This window comes from Pelophylax lessonae, assembly GCF_965119305.1.
Source record: "Pelophylax lessonae genome assembly, chromosome: 4".
Classification (NCBI taxonomy): Eukaryota; Metazoa; Chordata; class Amphibia; order Anura; family Ranidae; genus Pelophylax; species Pelophylax lessonae.
In genome coordinates, this window is record NC_138771.1 from 362,050,455 (window position 1) to 362,075,485 (window position 25,031).

At 41.6% G+C, this 25,031-nt stretch overlaps 1 protein-coding gene across 2 annotated transcripts in view; it reads right to left on the bottom strand.

Moving 5' to 3' along the window:
- The window catches only part of LOC309553519 (long-chain-fatty-acid--CoA ligase 6-like), a 351,689-nt gene that overhangs the window by 325,526 nt on the left and 1,132 nt on the right, over positions 1–25,031 (bottom strand). The window lies entirely within an intron of this gene.

Here is a 25,031-nt window from a genome sequence, read left to right on the forward strand (position 1 = left end):
TCAACTCTTCTGGGAAGGCTGTCCACAAGGTTTAGGAGTGTCTATGGGAATGTTTGACCATTCTTCCAGAAGCGCATTTGTGAGGTCAGGCACTGATGTTGGATGAGAAGGCCTTGTTCTGTCTTCACTCTAATTCATTCCAAAGAAGTTCTATTGGGTTGAGGTCATGACTCTCTGCAGGCCAGTCAAGTTCCTCCACCCCAGACTTGCTCTATAGTGTATACAGTATCTCACAGAAGTGAGTACACCCCTCACATTTTTGTAAATATTTTATTATATCTTTTCATGTGACAACACTGGAGAAATGACACTTTGCTACTATGTAAAGCAGTGAGTGTACAGTTTGTATAAGAGTGTAAATTTGCTGTCCCCTCAAAATAACTCAACACACTGCCAGTAATGTCTAAACCATTGGCAACAAAAGTAAGTACACCCCTAAATGAAAATGTCCAAATTGGGCCCAATTAGCCATTTTCCCTCCCCGGTGTCATGTGACTCATTAGTGTTACAAGGTCTCAGGTGTGAATGGGGAGCAGGTGTGTTAAATTTGGCGTTATCGCTCTCACTCTCTCATACTGGTCACTGGAAGTTCAACATGGCACCTCATGGCAAATAACTCTCAGGGGATCTCAAAAAATGAATTGTTGCTCTACATAAAGATAGCCTAGTCTATAAGAAGATTCCCAGGACCCTGAAACTGAGCTGCAGTACGGTGGCCAAAACCATATAGCAGTTTAACAGGACAGGTTCCACTCAGAACAGGCCTGGCCATGGTCAATCAAGGAAGTTGAGTGCACATGATCAGCATCATATCCAGAGGTTGTATTTGGTAAATAGATGTATGAGCACTGCCAGCATTGCTGCAGAGGTTGAAGGGGTTAGGGGTCAGCCTGTCAGTGCTCAGACCATACGCCGCAAACTACATCAAATTGGTCTGCATGGCTGTCGTCCCAGAAGGAAGCCTCTTCTAAAGATGATGCACAAGAAAACCCACAAACAGTTTGCTGAAGACAAGCAGACTAAGGACATGGATTACTGGAACCATTTCCTGTGGTCTGATGAGACCAAGATAAACTTATTTGGTTCAGATGGTGTCAAGCGTGTGTGGCGGCAACCAGGTGAGGAGTACAAAGACAAGTGCGTCTTGCCTACAGTCAAGCATGGTGGTGGGAGTGTCATGATCTGGGGCTGCATGAGTGCTGGGGAGCTACAGTTCATTAAGGGGGGGGGGGGGGGACCATGAATGCCAACATGTACTGTGACATACTGAAGCAGAGCATGATCCCCTCCCTTCAGAGACTGGGCCGTAGGGCAGTATTCCAACATGATAATGACCCCAAACACCTCCAAGATGACCACTGCCTTGCTAAAGAAGTTGAGGGTAAAGGTGATGGACTGGGGTACACAAAGATCTTCACTGTGTCTCCATGGAAACGCCGCGCCCGGAAGAGTAATCGCATCGAGTGGACATCTTGCTACACCCAGCCTATTGTCAGTTATTCTTTTACATGTTAATGCTGGAGCGAAATGATCCTCATAATCACCCATAACAAGTGGCCATGAGTACTATCTGAACACAGAAACCTACCCGAATGTGAACAGTGGAGTGACATAGGACTTCTACATCCATTGTGGCTACCAATATCGGTTGAACCTGAGGGCAGTGTGCAGTGCTTGATATACCCATTTGATCTGGTAAGAGGCCTGACGGGCCCTTGTGAATGCACGGCGGGGAGCACTTTGTTCAGTTTGGGCACCAGGATTGTTCATTTTCACTAGAGAAAAGCACTTACCCTATTCCGTCCGGTAAGGAGGCTTTCCAGCAGGTGGAGGGAACTTCAATTCACAAAGCGAATTAACCATCACCTGTCAGCACCTCACCATTGTTGGTGGTTTCACCATTGATACAATTGTGTTGGGACTTATACACCGTTTATTTACATTTTGATTTGTATTGTACAGCAGACACTGTCACTTGTCACTATCACTGTTGGTGGTCTCACTATTGACACAGTCGTGTCGTGGGACTTTTCTTCACTATTTCTGTATATATATTTTGTTTATATTTGGAATTGTGTTTGTATTGATTGGAATACACACTTTATAATTTTTGATATAGCGCACCATCAATTATTTTATCACATATTTTTTTATCTGGTAGCAGCATATCACAGACCAGCGCACTTTACTTTTTCACATCATATATATATATATATATATATATATATATATATATATATATATATATATATATATATATATATATATATATATTTATATATCCAGTATATATATATATATATATATATACACACATATACTGTAAACATACAGTATAAACAGTATATAAAGTTAGAATGACTAGGATAGGAAAGGGTGTCGGGAGTAGCACAGAAACTGAAATCAAGGGCAATTGTACCACTGCCATGATTAATTTTGACCAGCTACCTTCACAACTCTATCAAAGTCTTGCAAACCTTGTAAATGTTGCTCTATAGAGGAACACAGTGTGGCAGCAGCTGTGCAACCAACTATGAACTACTGTTTTTTTTCTTTATCTGGACACAAGGCAAACTTCCCTGCTAGGAAGTGAGGTTGACCGTTTAGTTAGAGTCAGAAAGACTCAGATTTGTTTTATCTGTTATGTTTTATTGCTCTGAAGTTATGTAATGATGAAAAAGCTGATTATGTTTTTTTTTTCGGATGCTGGAAATGCAATGAAGCATAAAAATGTAATTGATAATTATCTTAAAATATTTAATGAAAGATGAATGTTATCACATTAAAGTAAAATATCTTGTCAGTGAATATTTGTTTTAAAACTACTTGTTTCTCTTTATAGTTTGTAAATGTGTATGTAAAAGCGGACAGCCATAGAGTGCACAATCTAGTGCAGCTCTGCAGAGAAACCAATCAGCTTACAGGTTTTTTGTCGGAGCTTAAGGCCCCTTTCACATAGGGAGTCCATCGGCGAAGTCCATTTTTCTCAGCGGGGGATCGATCCGCCAATCCCCTGCCGAGCAGGCGGATGGCAGCTCTGTCTCCGTGCTGTGTGCGGAGATGGAGCTGTTAGATCCCCGCTGTTCTCTATGGGGGAATCGGATGAGAACAGACAGCCTGTCCGTTCTCATCTGATCCGATCCGATCGATGGATGGAAAATAGGGTTTCTATCCGTTCAGATTTGACGGATTGGATGTCAGCGGACATGTCTCCGCTGCCATCCGATGCCCCATAGAGATGCATGGGGCATCCGTTCAGATCCGCCTGAAAAACTGACAGGCGGATCTTAACGGTCCGCCTGTGTGAAAGAGGCCTAAGTGATTGGCTACCATGCACAGCTGCATCAGATTTTGTACTCTCCAGTTTTAGTAAATCCACCGCAGTCATTCATTGTTTCTTTCTCATGGCAAGTCAGTTGGTCAGGCCTGATCTGAAAATCACACATATTATACATTTATGTAAGCTTATCTTAATCATCATTAACATGGAACAAAATATTTTTTCTTAGTTTTGAATGGCCAGAGAAAGGTTTAGAAACCCGGGCCTCAATTGCTGTCTGTTCGTTTCCAGTTCAGGTGACAACTAAGCCAGGAAGGTGAGAATAATCTCCCCAGTTGGGACATACAACAAAAATTAATTAACAGAGGTTTTAGTACTTCTCTTTTCTAGTAACAAATCTTTCTGTGTTGGTGCCAGTGCTGGGACAAGGCCATCTAGAGCCCAGGACGGACATGCCAAACTAGCTCCCCACCCCAAGATGTATGAGCATTATGTATGTGTTAGCAAAAATTCAGCACTAATCTGCATGCTTACTCCTAAGCATACATTCCCTCTCCTCCCAGGACAAATCTGCTCTCCTCCTGAAATACCCCCTCCCAACACAAAACTCTGCCCCCCAAATTCCCCCCAAAAATCACTATAACACTTCTTCTATCACAACCCCCCCCCCCCCAAATTCCCCCTACTAGCAGAAGTCCTCTTTCACCATTCCCCTCTCAACATAAATCCCCCCAAATCACCTTTCCTAGCACCCCCCCCCCCAAATTTCCCCTCCTAAAACAATTCTTACTCCCTAATCCCTCCAAATTCCCCCACACAACACAAATCTCCTCCCCCCAACTCCTTGTGCCCCCCCCATCTCACATGATACCACAGTGCCCAGGGCAACCCCCCCCCCCCCTCCTGCCCACCCCTTGTCCCGGCCCTGGTAGGTGCTAGGGCAGAAAGTGAGAGGATAGCAATATAAATGCAATTTGGGTTCTAGTTCTTCCCTGGTCCATCCAAAACAAAAAAAAAAGCTTGGCCAGTGTTCTTTAAATAGAGATATTATTAACTTCCCTAACATACAGACAACCACATGAGAAGGCATTTACAAATCTTTCTATGAAATACAATAATCAAAGTATGAAGCAGCTAAGCAATAAAATGTGAAAGTCACAATAAAATGTTGGGTTACAGTCTTAGCTCCCGTTCACAGCGGTGCGACTTGTCATGTGATTTGACAGTTCCAAATCGCATAACAATTTGCACTCAATCGCCAGCAATGGAAACAATCATATTGCTGCGACTCATGAAATTATGCGGTAATGAAAAAGGTTCCTGCAGTACTTTTTACCAATTTCATTGTGACTTGCATAGACTTCTGTTAAATTAAGTTGCAAGTCGCAATGTAATTGGCAGTGCGAATCGTACTGATGTGCGGCTTTGAAATTGCGATGAAGTAGCGCGATTTCAAAGCCATACCAGTGTGAACCAGGGCTAAAAGTGATTGCAAATGCTCAGCTTTCCTTTTTTTTTTTTGATATACTAAACATTTTATACTTGCCTACTCTGTGCAATGGTTTTTCACAGAGCAGCCTTGAACCTCCACTTCTGGGGTCTTCCGCGGCATCGGCGGATGTTCCTGCAGCGATTCTATAGCAATCTGTCAATCATGACATCCTGGTCCTCCCGTGTGCGTCATTTGCGGTCTGCGTTTTCGTCACTAGGCGATTCGCAAGGACTCCTGGGATAAATAATCCCAGGAGCCCTTGCAAATCGCCTAGTGACATAATCGCCTAGGCGGCCGCAGAAAAAGTGAAAAAAGTTATTTACAAAGAAAAAAAATATTGCCATTTATTATAGCATATAGGATGGAAATGACAGTGATTTGACTTTCAAAAAACGGGTGGAACTCCGCTTTAGCTTAAAATATACTGTATTACAATGTAAAATAGTCTAACATTTCAATTTAACCACTTAAGGACCGGAAGATTTTACTCCTTTAATGACCAGGCCATTTTTTGCGATGCGGCACTGCGTTATTTTAACTGACAATTGTGCGGTCGTGCGAAGCTGCACCCAAATAAAATTGATGTCATTTTTTTCCCACAAATAGAGCTTTCTTTTGGTTGTATTTGATCAACTCTGCGACTTTTATTTTTTGTGCTATAAACAAAAAAAGGGCGACAATTGTAGGAAAAAACTATATATTTTTTACTTTCTGCTACAAAACATCCAATAAAAAAAAAATAAAAAAATCTAATTTTTTCATCATTTTAGGCCAATATGTATTCTGCCACATATTTTTGGTAAAAATATATTTGTCATTTTTATTTATTTATTTATTTTTTTCACTAGTAATGGCAGCGATCATCGATTTTTAGTGGGACTTTCGACAGATCGGACACCTAACTGACACTTTTGAGGGGACCAGCGACATTACTACAGTAATCAGTGCTAAAAATATGCACTGTTACTGTACTAATGACACTGGCAGGGAAGGGGTTAACTTTATTAGAGAAGGAGGGGTTAAGTGTGTCCCTAGGTGGCTGCTTCTAACTGTAAAGGGGTGTGGCTTTTGATGTAACCACAGAGACATAAAAATATGCACTGTTACTGTACTAATGACACTGGCAGGGAAGGGTTTAACACTAGGGGCGATCAAAGGGTTACGTTTGCTCCTAGGGAGTGCTTTCTAACTGTGTGGGGGATGGACTCACTAGACTAGATGAAAACATAGACCTATGTTTCTAAGGTACGTTGTTTCACCTAATAAAGCCGACCTGTCACAGTAAAACTATGGTGGCTGGTTGGCAAGTGGTTAAGGTCACATTTAGGGGTTAGGGTGAAGGTTTAGGGTTAGCAATAGAAAATTGACAGACGTCAAAGTTAGGTTGAGAGAAAAAAAATATCATTCACACTGGTACCTATGCATTTAGCATTAAGTCATCTGGGAGATATAAATAACTTTTAAGCCTCCCAGATCAATCTTTTCCTGCATTTAAAAGTTCCTGCTTTAGCAGCGATTACATGTGTTTCGAGTGTCTAATTCAGGGTTTCTCAACCAGGGTTCCATGGAATCCTAGGGTTCCTCTTGAGGTTGCTAGTGGTTCCTTGATCAATGAGCAATTTCTGCCTCTCAGATAAGTTTCCACCGACACCAGTGATCTTTTTTAGCTATCAGTAAGGGGGTTATTCTTCCCAATAACCTCAAGTGTAAGAATCATTCTTCCCACTAACCATCACAATAATGTATCAGGAGTTGAAGATATAGTCATTTTAAGCAGGGGTTCTCTGAGACCGGAAAGTTTTTTAAGGGTTCCTCTGTGTTGAAAAGGTTGACAAAAGGCTGATCTAATTAGATGCTGGACCGAAAGGATTTGCCCTCTTAATGACCAGGCCCTTTTTTCTGATTCGGCATTGCGTTATTTTAATAGAAAATTGCGCAGTCGTGTGACACTGTACCAAAATAAAATTGATGTCCTTTTTTTCCCACAAATAGAGCTTTTGGTGGTATGTGATCACCTGTGCGATTTTTATTTTGTGCGCTATAAACAAAAAAAGATCGTCAATTCGGGACAAAAAAAAAAAAAATCACATTCCCAAAAAAAATTTTTAAAAATCAACAATTTTCATCATTTTAGGCCAATTTGTATTCTGCTGCATATTTTTGGGTAAAAAAAAAAAAAACGCAATAAGCGTATTTTGATTGGTGTGCGCAAAAGTTATCGTGTCAAACTAGGGGAAAGATTTATGTCATTTTTATTTATTTATTTTTACTAGTAATGGCGGCAATCTGCAATTTTTAGCAGGACTGCGACATCGCGGCAGACAGATCGGACCCCTGACTGACATTTTTGACACTTTTGGGGGGACCAGTGACATTACTACAGTAATCAGTGCAAAAAAATATACACTGTTACTGTAATAATGACACTGGCAGGGAAGGGGTTACCCTAGAGGGTGATCAAAGGGTTAAATGTGAGCCTAGGGGAGTGTTTACTAACTGTGGGGGAGGGGCTTGTGAAATGACCATAGAGATCTGTGATCCTATATAGAAGGTTCACAGGCGCTCTGTGATCATTTCAGAGAGAACAAAGGTCTACTGTGTTTACAACAGCTGACCGCTCTTCTCTCTCAGGGGGGGGCGATCACAGGTGCCCGCTAGCAATCGCGGCCCCGTGCATCAACATCCCCGGTGCCTAGTGGGGGGGGGGGTCAGGAGCGTGCCACCGGCGGCGGGTGCACCAAGCGCGTGACCGACGTAGTGCTACGTCTGTTCGTGCAGGAGGGCCAGCCTGCCGCAGTCAATGTGCGGCGGGTGGTCCGGAAGCAGTTAAATTGCAGCTAGACTGACCATACCTAAATGCAGGTAAAGGCATTGTGAGAATGGCACCACTGAAAAATCATTACATGTGTTTAGAAATGCCCTCTAAACAAATATAACTGCAGGTATGAAACTGCCAGTGTGAATGAGGCCATAGATTGAGATTAGGGGTTCATCTGAGATTTTTTCAGTTAGGGGTTTTAGATTTTTGGTTATTGTTCAACACCAAATAATTATATGCACTATGAGCATTAATACAAATACATATAATACATATAGGCAATATTAATTTGTATGTTAAATTCATCTGTGCTAAATTCTAAAATGCTAGAAGTTTTGAAAACCTTAAATCAGCTGTATCAGTTTTCAGAAGGTAAACGTACAGCAGCAGGCTATGTGTGATGTGCGGCCTGCGCTGACCTAAAATAGCCCATAATAAATGAACTTAAGGTCGTTCTTTTTCCTGCTTTCTCTGCTTGGCCTTAATCCACACTAATCTTCTTTTTTTATTATTGGATGTCATATGCAGTTATCCCTATAGAGTGATCCACTCGGAATATGAATACACAGCTGCAACTCAGAGATCTTATCATTTTCATCAAAGTGCACCTAAATATTTGCAAACAATTGCAGGTCATCTCACCACAGTTACATACATATAATGAGTGCACATGGTTGCTAAGTGAATAAGTGCTTTATATTGTGGAATATGGATATTACATAACTGCATCTCTTATGTCTGTCTCCCCCAGGGTGCACACATAGCACATCCCAAATTATAATCAGGAAGGCAACATTTGACAAATGACCATTTGATGTTTTAATTTCGGTAAAAGCGAGATTATCATGATGCGGCACTTTTAGTACGGGGCCGAATCATAAAGCCTTTCTTTTTGCTAATGGCTTTAAAGGTAGCATCAGCATAAAACAGAATGTAAAATATTAAACCGAATACAAGAACCTTTGGATGTGATTTCTTAATTAATTTACCTTAAAGTGACCATGTGGGGAAAAAAAATGATAGTAATACTAACCGTAAGGACCTCCAGCTGAGTGCATGATGTATCTGCACCTTTGTAGACCTAAAACCACCCTGAAACCGGGCTGTTTTATGATGCAGTTACCGGCAGCTCCGTGTGCGTCACATTGCTGTTTATTAGGGGGGATGTCCAGCACCATGATGGGCTACTAACAGAAGTAAGCATGTAACATAAGCAGCCAAAACCAAAACAGCAACCATAGATAGAGCATGTGCGTTGCAGAGCAGCCTGCATTTTGGAGTACCCGTATACTTAGATGTAGAACTTCAATTAGCTTGTAGGCAGGTTAATATGCCAGTTAGGCACTGTCCTGGCCAGGAGAGTAAGAGTTATTGTCTTTCCCAGTTCTTTGGTCTTTTGGTGGGTTCTTCTCTGGGTCCGGCCCAATAATCCTGTGAGATACAAATATGGGACAGTGGTCCAATACAAGAGTTCGGCCCTGAGAGAGATCCAGTGAAGAGGCTACAAGAAGTTCAAGAGGTCTGGGACTTGCATCAGGTCCGATGCCCGTAAGGGAATGAGACGGAGAATGACACCCGCAAGGAACTGAAGTGGGGTATCGTACCACTGCATGGATGTACAGTTAAGAGAACCTGGGGTTCGCCCTCAAGAAACCAGCTCTGGAAGAATGCCTCTGTATTACACGAAGGTATGCCATGGCAGCATAAAGCCTGTAGTTACAGTTAAGGGTTTAGGAAAGAATTATGCCTTTCAATGTTAGACTGTGTTACTGCCTTTTGCACTTTTCTAAGTAAAACGTTTGAAGCATAGTCCCTGCCTGGTCTTAAGTTACTGAAAGGAGTGTAATGCAAGTGAACACTCACAGTCCACCAAGTGGATCTTAAACACATTAGGGTATGAAGACATGTTGAGTGGATTAGTGTGAAGACACAAGTGGTTACTTAGGGTAACAAAAGTTTATAAAGCAATCTGTCATTAAGCATGTGTCTGAGGGTGGGGTAGCCTCTTTCAGGAGAGAGTTGTAGCCGGCTGTCTCTCCGTAAGCAGTCCGTCTCCCATATCGATGGGAGCAGACTTGCACCGCAGAGGTTCCCCAGCCTGTGCCTGGGTACAGAAGAGTTAGGTGAGTGCATGCATGGAGTCCACGGCATGCCCAGGGCAGGACCCCATACTGTTACTGGGGGTGAGGTAGCAGTGAAATGCTGGATGTAGGTGGATGTAGACAAGGCTCAGCGTGTCCCTCCTAAAGGCAAGCTACAGAGAAGGTGTACATTGCATGGGGACTCAAAAGGTAATTGGAGAACAGTTACAGTGCAAGTGTACATGGTGTATGTTTGTCTCTACCAGCAGAGGCCCACCTTAAGGTTGAGTATTCCCCCACGGCAGCCTCGGCCTTGTCCCAGGGCAATGATGAAAATGGCACAAAGTAACCCGTGTGTAGTAAAGTGATCCTGTACAATATGCCTAACATAGCCCAGAAGAACCCATGCCAGGGTAGGCCTCCCATGTGACCCTTCTTGGCTCCCAACAAAGAGGGAAACATGGAGTGTGCGACAAGCAGCTACCACCCTATAACCTACACCCCCCCCCCCTTACAAACTAATTAAAATCGATTTTTGGTAGCATTTGAGATCTTCTTTCATTTTCACTCTCAGTGATAACAGAACAAACAGAGGGAGTGATTCTCCCCAATGGGGGCACAGACAGCAATAAAAACCTGACAGGGATTTTAATCCACTGTATACAAAAAAAAAAAAAATTGTCTTTAGTTACACTTTAGTAATATGTATATATTTCCTACATGGCTTGCAAAAAGTATAGTATGAGGCACAATGGAGAGCACTACAGCCCATAAACTCAATGAAGAAGGCCTATTATGTCCCCACTTTGTATTGGCCATAAAGAGGGCAAATATTGCCCTGTTAGGAGCTCAGCTGATTGGATACACTTGGGGTTCCAATAGGGGCACAAAATCTTCTTGTGGAAAAAAAAACATACCTGCCAACTGGTTATTTACTGACGTTGTTTTTATCATTTACAAGCAAGCTACATTTTGGATGCCATCCAGTTATGCGTACATTAATATTTTACTCATTGTTTTGGAATATCAATTTGCAATTGGTTTTAAATAAAGCTGTGGCCAAATCCTGCATCTGCTTGTAGTTTGTGTCTGATGTTCTTCATTGATCCTGGTCTGAATATCTATTGTTCTACCTGCAATCTTATTATAGTGTTTATGATTTATGAGTATAGCTGCAGTACAGCACCACTACAAATCAATTAGTCAGTGATTTCATACATTTAAAACTGAACTCTAAGCAAACTGATAAATATAAACATAGATTACATATGTGCAAGCTGTTATACCTGCTAAAGGATTTGTATTTCTGTCCATCCAGTGTGGAGATTTACACAGCAATACCACACAGCACAGTCGTGTCTATACAGGGGAAGGGGAACTGATCTTTCTCTGCTGCAGTTTCACTTTCACTTGTGGGTCTCCTCTCCACCCCCAGCTTTGGTCTGGACAATGAAAGGCGAAGCAGCAGACAGAAGAGCTAATCTCTGTGTCAGTCTGTGTTCTCCACCTAACAGCAGTGTTAATTTTGGCAGCAAATTTCGATTTAGTTTTAGTTATAGTCTTTTGACTAAAATGCCATTTTAGTTTTAGTCGTATTTTAGTCTTTTGACTGAAATGTGATTTTAGTTTTAGTCGTATTTTAGTCATCTGAATTGTTTTAGTTTTAGTCATATTTTAGTCGACTAAAATCTCATACATTTTAGTCAACTACAAATCAAATAGATTTAGGTTAATTGTAATGCATTATTTAAACATTTCTCTAGCATTTCCAAATGAATTGTATACTCCTGGAGTAAAAATCTAATACTAAGTTATTATAAGGTTTGAACACGCACTACAGACACAGATTAAGCCCGCATTCACACTACCGCGGCACGACTCTGTACTACTTCGGGGGCGACTTGTGAAGTCCCGTGCACCGCGACTTCAGCGCGACTTGCACGGACTTCATATAATGAATGTCTATGCAAGTCGCTCCGAGGTGGTTCCGAAGTAATACAGGACCCTTTTTCTAAGTCGGAGCGACTTGTGTCGCTCCTATTAGAACCGGTCCTGTAGCAGTCAATGGACCGCGAGGGACCGCGACTTGTCAGGCTGACAAGTCACCTGACAAGTCGCGTTAGTGTGAATGGACTCTTAGAGTTGGTTCACACTAAGGCGACACGACTCCTTACTACTTCGGGGGCGACTTGTACATTACCATGCACCACGACTTCTGAGCGACTTGCAGGGACTTCACATAATGGAAGTCTATGCAAGTCGCTCCTAAGTAGTACTGGAGCCTTTTTCTAAGTCGGAGCGACTTGTGTCGCTCCTATTAGAACGGGTCCTTGTAGCGGTTAATGGACCGCGAGGGAGCGCGACTTGTCAGGCTGACAAGTCGCGCTAGTGTGGACCGGCTCTTAGCCATTGTGATATATAACATCTTTACAAATAAAACCGAGTTTCATAAACAAACCGAAATATTGCTTTTTGACAAACCGAAGTCCAACTTTAAAATACAAAAAACTGTATACTCCATTGGCTTTAATGTCATTGCACATATTACCTGAATATATTACCAACATTAAGTATTAGGCTCCATGTACACGGGACGTTGTTAAAAGTCCCTTTGAATGCTGGAATTTTTAGGACGTTTGAAACGTCCGTTCAGTCGCGTTTGTACCCGCGTTTAGCGGGCGTTCAGCGGCGTTTGCGGGCGTTTGCGTTTAGAAGCGTTCCTAGAGGTGAAAAAAATTATTCCCCTTTAAAATGGAAAAACGCGAACGCTAAACGCGGGTCATCGCGTTCGGACGCGTTCAGACGCGTTCAGACGCGTTTGGACGCGTTTGTGCGTTTGAAACGCCGGGAAACACACGTTCGAACGCAAATAATTGCGTTCTAAAAACAGTCCCTGAACACAACTGCCTGCAAATGACTGTAAACGACCTGGTGTACATGGACAGATAAGATAAAATGTAGATGGGTTCAGGGGCTTCTGAAAAAAACGCCCAACTGCTCCTAAACGGCCATTTCCAACGTCCCGTGTACATGGAGCCTTAGGAAAGCCTTTTTCTTAATTTTTTAGTTTTCAACAGCTTAGTAGATGCCCCTTACTTATGCTTATGCTTATGCGGTGGTGCAATACATGTTTAAACTTTAATGTGCTATTATTACAGGCTCTGGATGGAATTGTTTTGCCGATTTAGAAATGGCCAGCAGAGAAGAGTTAATTTTGATGATGTCAATTTTCAATTTAGTTTTAGTTATAGTCTTCTGACTAAAATGCCATTTTAGTTTTAGTTGTATTTAAGTCATCTGAATAGTTTTAGTTTTAGTCGTATTTTAGTCGACTAAAATTGTGTTAATTTAGTCGACGAAAACATTTTAGTCGACGAAATTAACACTGCCTAACAGCATGCTCCTTACAATTGAGCATACCTAAATGGCTACTTGTGTTGCTTCTCTTTCCTCTTGTCTGAACTCTACTATAAAGTAGAAGGCAAGAGGATGATACCTGATCAAATTCAGATACAGTACACACACTGCTTGCTTTAGAAAAATATATTAGAGCAGGCCTCGACAAACCCCGGGCGCCAGGTCGCATTTGCGACTAGAATTAGCGACCTGGCGCCTGGGGGGCCCTGCAGGAGCTGTCCTGTCCCTTTTGCGCCCCCACCTTCTTTCCCGAGTGCACGGACTTCCACGCCGTCCATAAATTGAGGCCCCGGCTTTTCGGCCTTCTTCTGTTAGATGAGAGGCTAGGGGAACTGGCGCCCTCTTGTGGTGGCCGGGAGTAATGCATGTTCTCAATGCCTTCCTTCTCATCTGCTCTTTGGAAGGAGATGGGACGTTTTTGCAGGCTTCATCTCTCTGTCCAGTTACCTTTGCTTAAAGGTAAGTGGACAGGGAGTGTGGTTATTATTATTAATTTATTTTTTCAATTAAAGAAAAAATAAATAATAATACATTTTTTCTTTTTTTTTAATTATTAAAAAAAAATAAATAAAACATTCTTTTTTTTTTTTCAATTCTTATTAAAAAAAAAAAATATATATATATATATATATATATATATATATATATATATATATATATATATACACACATATATATTATATATCATTTTTTTTTAAATAAGAATTGAAAAAAAAAAGAATGTTTATATTATATATACAGCCGAAGGCCCCTTTCACACAGGCTGTCTGATCGGGTCCGCCTGTCAGTTTTTCAGACAGACCTGATCGGACCCCTCATTCTCCTCTATGGAGCGTTAATCGGAGGATCGGATCAGATGGCATCGGATGGAAAAAGACAGACAGTCGGTTTCCATCCAATTGCGCTATAGAGGAGAGTGGGGTTCTAGTCGCATTTATGTGTAAATTTAGTATCCGTTTTATTAAATAAAGCTTGGTTGTTAGTTTAAAAAAAAAAAACTGGCTCCTAACTGTTTTAGCTGGCTCCTAGATTTCAGGCAAATTTGTCAAGCCCTGTATTAGAGGCTCATTTACATATTCAACTGTCATTGTCTCCCCTCTGGAAAGCAATCTATCTTGAATTGTTTTTCTAGAGGCATACGACCAGCAGCTTGGAGGTGATATATCACCCTCTCACCGTCTGTGTTACCATTGAAAGCCCACTGAATTGTGCCACAACCATGTGCACTACATGTGTTTTCTGAGCATTTGCAGCATTGCCCTATTCACTAAGTCACATTTAGAAGCAGCACTGCCCGCTGAACAAAACCTGTATATATTTTATTGAACTGTGGCAGTGTATACTAACATTGCTGTTGGCAATGTTACCAAGTGGCTGGACAGTTGGGAGCCGTAAAGCTGCGGCTCAAATTCAGCTTTAAAGCTGAACTCTAAGTTGGAAAAAATTAATATTGCAGTGGGGCCCTAGTTGCAAGGACTATTCAAGAGATCAGCTTTAACCAGTTTAGAAGTGGAGTCTGGTAGACCGATTAAAGCACATTAAACTGCCAACATGTATGGGACGTAACGCGTACGGAGGAAGAAGGGAGCACATGACGTCACCCGTGGTCATCCTGTCTACATCTGCATACACACGCTGAGGCTACTGAGCACTGGGTTACAGTGCCGGTTTGTGTAAGTGAATTTTATCTTTATTAAAAAATCATTTGATATAAACAGAGAGCACTATGTATACGCTTTGCTTTTATATATGACACACACTGAGGATTTCTGGATCGGGAAGTGTAGAGGGATATACTGATTGCTTCCAGTCTATCACGATCCTTGGTTAACTCCTACTTGGTTGAGGACCCATGCAGGAATACGCGATTCTTCTACGCCAGAGGGGAAAAGTGTTTTTAGGCCCAACTGTTAATTCAGGGGTCTATACATGAGGTGAGTGGCTTGGCTTTCCGGTGGAGGATTTCTTGCAACTGATCACCAACGAGTATTATTTAGGAGCACTTTGTGTCAGTTTGGGACTCTTTATGCATTGCTCCCTTTGTATTTTTTGGGAACTATTCATTAGCGCTGCACTGTTATTTATTAATAATGAATGGGATGTTCACAGAGCATCAGTATCTGAATGGACAATACACAAATCCTTAAGGCTGGTTATACCAGGAGCAGATTTCTTTCCTGCAACCTTGTGTTGCAAGAAATGCATTTGCTTGATTCCCCCATCAACACAGACAGTGTTGATGCAGGAATCCCTTCTGCCATAGTACTGTCTTCTCCCAGCAGGAGGGGCGGGGGGAGCCGGCCAATCTGGGAGAAGACAGTGATTATCGCTAGAGGCTAAAGCAGCCGCTAGCGATAATTGCAAAAGAATCCAGCAGGTTGGTTGTATCCAAGTTGATCGATCAATTAACTTGGTACATTCAGCCTGCCCGTTAATGGTTTGAATCATCAGGAACCTGCCGAGATTGTACGGCCAGCCTTAGGGTCCATTCACACCATTTGTGTTAGGACATCCCAATGCAAAGACAAGGTCATTTTTCTGTTTCCTATGGTGTCATTTTAATAAAGCTCTAAAAAGCAAAAAAAAAAATCAGCGCTTTGGCTCTGTGTCCTCCCCATGAACACCAGCAGCTTTACGCTCAGCAGCCCAAGGGTCTGGGGGGACACTACACCAGTTTTTTTTTTTTTTATGTGGGGTCTTATTTAAAATTTATATCAGTGATGTCACTGGTTGTTAAAGTGGAATTAAACCCTCTTGGCCTCTGTTTGATCTTCAACTGCCCTGATGTGGCACATGTGATCAGTTATGACACCAGTCATTGTATGGTTTGACAGTTTGGTTGAGAGCACAACCAATGTGGCAGTTACATTCCTGGGTACATGCTGGGAATGTAACTGTTTTTTGAAACTGTCAAATCTATAGGTTTACTTCCTCATTAAGGACTTGGCAACACCTGCACCCTCTGGTCTCCTTACCACTTCAGCCCCAGAAGATTTTACCCCCTTCCTAACCAGGCCCTATTTTGCGATTTGGCACTGCGTTACTTTACTGGACAATCGCGCAGTTGTGCGATGCTGTACCCAAAAATAGAGCTTTCTTTTGGTGGTATTTGATCCCCTGTGCGATTTTTATTTTTTGCGCTATAAACAAAAAAACAGCGACAATTTAAAAAAAAAAAAAAAAAAACAATATTTTTCACATTCTGCTATATGACAGTCCCAAATCACATGCAATGTCTGTGCATTGCAAATTCAGCCATGCAGATTGTATGGCTGAATTCACATTGCATTCAGACCAAAGTCGCACAGAACCCTTTTTTTTGGTCCGCACCACAATCAGATCGCATGGGTGTGCACACCTATGCGATTCGATTAATGTCCGAATTGACAGTTCGCACTGCGATATGCAAACTGATCTGGGGGGTGTGAACTGCCTGCGAGTCGTGTGCGATGAGGGAGCCCGCAGTGGATTCGCAGGGTTCCCGCATCACGGCACTCGCTCATCATGCATTTAAAGGACTACAGAATGTTTGCTGAGTAAAGTGTAGCTAATGGTTCTCTCTAATCATCCAAACACATGCACAGAAAAATATTGTTTTCTCTTTTGCACATGATCGGGTATAGAAAGAGAACACAAACACATTTTATTCACTAAGCTAAGGGAAAATTCTCTACTCCTTTAGTAAATCCACTGATGCTGTGAGAGTTGCTAATATGCAGATTATGATCATTAAAGAATTCCTTTAATCTAAAACTCAGTTATTCTGAAATCAGTACGTCTGCATTCCTTTCGTTCCTATTCCAGGTTTATAGGTACAATGACGTTTTACAGTCCTCCCTTTACAGTTTAGTATAACAAATGATTAATGCACATCTATAAGCATAGGTGTGTGCAGCCAATGGCATTAGGGCTCTTTCACACGGCCGCTCCGCTTGTCCGCAAATCATCCTATTTTTTTGAAGATGATTTGCGGACATAATGTAAGTCAATGGCATTGCGGATGTCAGCGGAATACCATCTGCTGACATCCGATTTTCTTCCTTTCAGTTCTGTTCCGTTTTTTGGAACGGAACAGAACCCTATTTTTCCTCCGTGTAAAAAACAGAAAGGAAGGAAAATCGGATGTCAGCGGTGTCATCCGCTGACATCCGCAATGCCCATAGACTTACATTATGTCCGCATATCATCCGCAAACGGATGGGATGATATGCGGACACACAGAGCGGGTGACACAAGTGTCATCCGCTCCGTGAAAAAAAAAAAAGTCCCGCAGCGGAGAAGAACAGCCGAGCGGCCGTGTGAAAGAGCCCTTAGGGTGTGCACCCCAAAGCTCAAACACACACATGCCTTTCTCTGCAGCCTCAGCTGCACTGGACAGTGAATGAATGGGAAGTACTCTGTGCTGAGCTGTTTCTGTTCATTCACAAACTGAAGCATAGTAAACACTTACTTCGTAAGTAAAGCACTTTCATGTGCTTTAGCTATGAATGAACACTGTGAGTATGTTCACTATGTTCAACCAGAAAAGGAAGGGGACGGTAAATGACATATTGACTAGCCCCTTTCCCATGCTCTCCATCCTGAAACACAGCACCCGGGGGGGGGGGGGGGAGCCAGCAGCACTATGGAGGGTGCAACACAGGTGCAAGCCCAGGCAGTAGTGGAATTCGGCACCACACAAAGTGATTAGGATGTGCCAAGGCACACCTGGCACACCACCTGCGCACGCCTATGTCTATAGTATAGAACAGCTAATGCACCACACAGCATGCATATTGCTGACCTAAGCAGAAACAGCTGATGCCACTCTCTCCACAGTCATCCTATATTGTACACCAGTCTTGTATGCTGCAGCTGGAATACCACATCAGCATTGCAATAGGTTTGCATTTTGATGGAGCTAGAGATCACAAGAGCAAGGCAATCTCACTAATGAGGACCTTAAATCAACACCACTCTTCCAGCAGATAGAGTACAAGACCCATGGGTGTTGTACAGACAAGAGGATTGGATTGTCATTGTGTGCAGCAGCCTGCACTTCTGTACTATTATAGTTTAGCAGGTTCATCTTACAAAACAAGGAACGTGATTTCTTTAAATTGTCAACTTAAAGGTGACAGTATATACAGCTTCAGAAAGATTGTGAAACATTGTATTTGTGTAAATATTATGTAACGATGTGTTACATTATCACTTTATTACAAAGTAACTCTAGAACCTAAACTTTTTTTGTTCTTTGAGGTCATGTTCACACTGGAGCTGAAGGTTTTTGGACATTTTACAGGACTTTTTTTGAGAGCTATGGCTGGGTTTACATATGCAGGTGTGGGAATGCATGAAAATCACTCGCATTCCCACACCCACAGGAGATAGATAGATAGACAGACAGACAGACAGACAGACAGATAGACAGATTAGATTGTATGCTCTAAGGAGCCCTCTGATTCCTCTTGTACCAAATTGTATTGTAACTGTAATGTCTGCCTTCATTTTGTAAAGCGCTGCGCAAACTGGGGACACTATATAAATCCAATTTAATAATATAATAATAATAAATAGATAGATGTCACAGAGCCATTCCAGGCTCTGGAAGGATTCCAACCATATTTTCAGGATTCATCAGCACATGGCTTAGAGGGGAACCCAGCTGCGCCCATCCCAGTGAGCGCCAGAGTGGCAAAGCGAAGAGTGGTGACTGGCAGTCAATGCTCTCTGCTCCATTAGGACTGAGAACTGAGCGTTCAGCGGTTATTTGACTTGATGTGGGAATCACTCCCGCTGTGCTATTGTGTTCTAAGAGCGGGGAGACTTCCCGACCATCAGGGTACACTGATCAGTGCTGCCAGCTATAGCCTGTGGCACTGATCGTTCGGGGAAAACCTGACAGGCTGGTTGTACACGAGTGGATCGGTAGAAAACATCAGCCTGGTTTTCTAAAATGTGAAGCTCAGTTATTGGCAGGACAATGAAGTGTAGAAAACGTATATTCACTTCAAATATCCAGTCATGAGAAGGGAAAGCTCTACCTTTTTTTATTCTTCTGCATATGACTGAATAACCTGAACCCAGGCAGGCTGCATTCACTTCCCTGCATTTCATCTTGCTTCACACTTTTGTAAATGAGGTCTGTTGGATACAAGTGAAATGCCCCCTTTGCCCCACAATGAAAAGAGCTCTGTTGCCTGGACTAAACCCACAAATGCTCTGCACCAGGCAGGCTTTGGCTGAAGATTAGAGTAAAATAGATTACATAAGAAGGGTTTATTTTTTTTTCAATAGGAGGCTTTGATCAGCATAAAGAAACATTCACAAACAGTTTATAGTTGTGGTTCAAGCTACTACAGGTGCTTTACTGTATTTGATATTTACTGTATTTGAATATGAATAGGTATTATTAAGTTTTTCATTATTACATTTGGCATACTTCTATTTCCAGCATTCCAAAGACAGTCCAGACCAAATAGCTAAGTGAAATACATATACAGGTACTTTATAAATGATGCAATTGCTTTTGGGATCCAGCTATAAAATACGAAAAGCAAAAAGGAGTATGAACACACAGCCCGCAGTCAACCCGGGTTTACACTAGTGTTGCTGCATATTCATGTGCTTTCGTAGCACGTTAGACATATTTTCGATGCACACTTTTTCTGTACGAGGAGACTAGTTGAGAAAAAAATCTCACCAAAAGCCATGCCAAAAACTCTCTGTCTCTGTGGTCAAAAGCACACCAAAAGAAGGCCCTGCTTATTTCAAAAATCAGACTGCACCATGTTGCCTTGATGTGAATGGGCACGGTAGAGAATAACGCATCTTCTATTGTTATGCATTGCAGCATGACCTGCCTCCTTCCTAATCTATGAATTCAGCTAATCCAGTGACACCTATTCTAAGCTCTTTCCATTATGCATTTTCCGTGGCACCAGGCAGATGTAAAACACTAATATAAAAATATTCAGTCATCCAGAATATTGCCATTTAATTTTCCTGCACACTCTCATCCAAAAAGGGTTCCTTAGCTCAGCATACCACTGTCAGTTTAGCACCACAAACCTACATACAGGATGGCAGAGCACTAGAATAACCTCAGCAGCAGGAGGCATGTCGGTGGCCTAGTTGCAGTAAGAAAGACAGCATGGAGAAAAGTGAAGTCACCAGCTTGGCTAAGCTATGAGGCTAGCTGAATAGAAATACAAATATTTTGGCAAGTAAAATAGTTCCTATTCAGGTACTGTTAAATTAAATTTTGTGTGTAGCGATTCAGAATACTATTTCAACTAGCATATCACAACAGCAGATTTCAGATATTAATAATCTGATATATTAGTACAGTAAAACCTTGGTTTGAGAGTAACTTGGTTTAAGAGCGCTTTGCAAGACAAGCAAAATTTTCAAATAAATTTTGACTTGATATACAAGCAATGTCTTGATATACAAGTAGCCTCAAGTCACAGTTAAGTGTAAAAGAGAAGAGAGGCGCCTCTAAGTGTAGCAATATGGTTAAATTTAATGAAGGTACAACATTTAGCAACTCACATGGTTGATGATTGGAACAGGCACATCTAAAGATGCAGGCATCCAGGCTAAAGCTGTCCACATAGACCATCCTCCGCACCGCCATCTACGTCATCCCTTCCATGCTGCCCCTCGCTTTCAGATCGTTTTACTGCAGGGTGGTCTTCCCGGTCAGGATTACAGACTGGCAGCCCACGGTACAGAAGATAGTCTATGTGGACAGCTTTACCCCAGATGCCTGCATACTTAGATGTGCCTGTTTTATTCATCAACCATGTGAGTTGCTAAATGTTGTACCTTCATTAAATGGAACCATATTGCTACACTTAGAGGCACCTCTCTTCTCTTTGATACTCTGCAGCTCCTGCTGGATTTTGCTTCTAATCCCCTTGTGGAAGCGGCTATTTGTGGATGGACATTTTATGGTTATATAACCTATCGCAATGCTATAATCTTTTTATATGGACTATAAACTGAAGGACTTATGAATAAATGGTTGTGGAACGAATCATCTGAGTTTCCATTATTTCTTATGGGGAAATTCGCTTTGATATAAGAGTGCTTTGGATTACAAGCATGTTTCCGGAACGAATTATGCTCGCAATCCAAGGTTTTACTGTATATAAATATGTACAACTAATATAAAAGGCTATAAATGAAACATAGCAGGTGCATTCCATCAGTATGCAAAGAAACTGATATTATGTATACTTATATAATACAATATGCAGGATATACTGTATATATGTTATAAAATGTAAGTCATCTTGCTAGTTGAAGGCACTCCTTTAATATCCCAACTCTTTACCTAAGCATGAATCACATGTGGTAAGATTTTGCCCCATATAGATGCTATAAACCAGCCTTTCTCAACCTCTTTAACATGGAATAACCCTTACAATAACTTTTGGTTCTTAAGGAACCTCCTAATAATTGATCTAGCTGTAGCTGAGCTCACTGTACATTGCTCTATATGACATTATCGTCATTTACAATAATGAAAGGAAGAAAATAATAATAGCCAAAAAATCAAAGTGTTCTCTCATATACAGTAAGTGGTCCAGGGAAAAGTGTCCCCTTAAAATGGTGGTCAGTGAAGGGCTCCCTTACTTTGGTGGTCATTGGAGAAGGGCTCCCTTGGTTTGGTAGTCAGAGGGAGAATGACCACCTTACATTTGGCGCTTTTCCACTGCATGTTACGGTTCGGTTTGGTGCTCTTCCACTGCGTGGTACCTCATGGTACGTGTTAGAACGGTTCGGTACGGTTTGGTACATCGGTGCTTTTCCTCTACATGGTACGGCTCGGTACGGCTCGCTTAAACAGTACCACCTCAGTTGGGGTTCCAAGCAGGCCGTACCGATACCATATCCCACCATCCTTTGCATGCAGCATTGATTGTTTGTCACTACTAGCCACTGATTGGTCAGAGAATCGTTGTAATCCCACCCACTTACTACTTAGTGGAAAAGCAAACTGAACCGAGTAGAGCCTACACATTGCTGAAAGGTGCCGACTCGTACCACGCAGTGGAAAAGCAAACTGAGTCGAGCTGGGCCAAGCAGTGCCGAGTGGAGCAGAGCCGGCACTTGCAGTGGAAAAGTGCCAATTGATGATCATTGGAAGGGGCCATATTATAATGGTGGCCAGTTGGAAGAAAGTTTCTTACATTTGTGGTCAGAGAAGAGCTCCCTTACTTTGGTGGTCATTGGAGAAGGGCTCCTTTGGATTGGTGGTCAGAGGGAGAATAACCACCTTACATTGGAGATCATTGGGAAGGGACCCCATTACACTGGTGGTCAGTGGGAAGAATGTTCCTTACATTCATGGTTACTGAAGAGCTCCCTTACTTTGGTAGTCATTGGAGAAGGGATCCCTTGCATTAGTGGTCTGGAGGAAAATGGACACTTTACATTAGTGATCATTGCTAAGGGACCTGATTAAACTGGTGGTCAGTGGGAAGAATGTTCCTTACTTTGGTGGTCAGTGGAAAGACTGCGCCCCTATACAGATAGCTTAACCACTTTACCGCTGCTCACTGTGCCTCTACTGCGGTAAAGTGGCTTGATAATGTCTGACGCCGTAGAACTACGTCGCCAGACATTCCCCTCTCTCGGTGGCGCACATGCGGCGCCGGAAGCTCGCTCCCGCTGTATTCAGTCACAGCGGGAGTCAGGCCAGGGGAGGAGTGGCGGTGATCACCGCCGCTCTTCCCCGATCGTCGGAGAATCGAGTGTGGAGATCCGCCCGCTTGTGTAAACAAAGCAGGCGGATCTCCTAAGTGACAGGCAGGGTCAGATTGCAGGGTTCAGCATAGCTGAACCTGCGATCTATCCCTGTGTCACTCAGTCACCTCCCCCCACACACGTTAGTAAGCACCAGGCATACATTAACCCCTTAATCTCCACTAAAAATTAACCCCTTCCCTGCCAGTGTCATTTTTACAGTAACAGTGCATATGTATAGCACTGATTACTGTAGTAATGTCACTGGTACCCCCAAAAGTGTCAAAAATGTCAGTCAAGGGTCCGATCTGTCCGCCGCAATGTCGCAGTCCCGCAAAAAAATAAAAACGCAGATCGCCGCCATTACTCGTTTAAAAAAAAAACACCAAAAATGACAGAAATCTTTCCCTTAGTTAGTAAACACAATAACTTTTGCGCAAACCAATCAAAATACGCTTATTGCTAATTTTTTTACCAAAAATATGTAGCAAAAAACAAATTGGCCTAAAATGATAACAAATTTTGATTTTTACATTTTTTGGAGGGGAATTTCATATAAAAAAATGGAAAAAATATTATTTTTTCTAAATTGTCGCTCTTTTTTTGTTTATAGCGCAAAAAGTAAAAATCGCACAGGTGATCAAATACTACCAAAAGAAAGCTCTGTTTGTGGGAAAAAAAGGACCTACATTTTGTTTGGGTACAGCGTTGCATGACCGCGCAATTGTCAGTTAAATTCGCACACTGCCGAATCGCAAAAAGTGGCCTGGACGTAAGACAGCAAAATCCTCCGGTGGTAAAGTGGTTAAAAAGTGGTGACTGTTGGTGTTAGTGGTTATCTGAGTGGTATACATTGCTAATTTCTGTGGGAACCCCTAGCTACCCTGGTTGGGAAAGGCTGCTGTAGACAGTACTATGATGATTGCTCTGTAAGGGCTGATACTGTCCAATACATAATGATGAGGTCTTCTATCCTCATACTGTGCAACATTTTTTAAACGCAAAGCTACATTTTGATCAAACTACTTTCTGCTCATAGAAACACCACACAATTTACACAACGCTACACAAATGTATAAAGTATTGACAATCCCTGCATCCTAACCCTCATCCAAAATGCAGCATTGCTAGTCACTACTGGTATGCAGAAGAAAAGTCAGCACTGCTTCACCGTACTCTGTGGACAGCTCATATATTTGGATACTTACATGAAATGCTGATTGATAACATGCTGTACTTCACAAGAGGTCATTGATGGCGTAGTTCACTTTGCAAGGGGTTACTGATATAAGAGTGTACTTCATATTATTATCATATACTGGGGTTAATTTACTAAAACTAGAGAGTGCAAAATCTGGTACAATTCTGCATGATGGCCAATCAGCTTCTACCTTCAGCTTGTTCAATTAAGCTTTGACAATAAAACCCGGAAGCTGATTGGTTTCTCTGCAGAGCTGCACCATATTTTGCACTCTCCAGTTTTAATAAATCCACCCCATTGTACTTCACAAGGGATTATTGATATATTGTATTCACAGGACGATATTGATATCCTATTGTACTGAAAAGATATGTTGTATTCACAAAACGTTACTGATGTCAGACTGCAATTCTTATTTATATTATATTGTACTTTATAGGGGATTATTGATATATTGTATTCACACAAGGATACTGATATCCTTTTGCACTTACAAGAGAATATTAATATCATATTGTATTCACAAAAGGTTATTGATAACAGCGAGTGCTCAAAAGGAGGTTATTGATATTATATTATACTCACAAAAGGTATTTAATATCAGATAGTACTCAAAGGAGGTTATCAATATCATAATATACTCACAAAAGGTTATTATTATCAGATAGTTCTTGAAGGAAGTTTTCAATATCATATTATACTCACAAAAGGTTATTATAATCAGATAGTTCTTAAAGGAGCTTATCAATATCATAATATATCCACAAAGGTTATTATAATCAGATAGATCTTGAAGGAGCTTATCAATATCATAATATATCCACAAAGGTTATTATAATCAGATAGATCTTGAAGGAGCTTATCAATATTATATTATACTCACAAAAGGGTTTTATCAGATAGTTCTTGAAGGAGGTTATCAATATCATAATATACCCACAAAAGGTTATTATTATCATCAGATAATTTCGGAGGTTATCAATATCATATTATACTCACAAAAG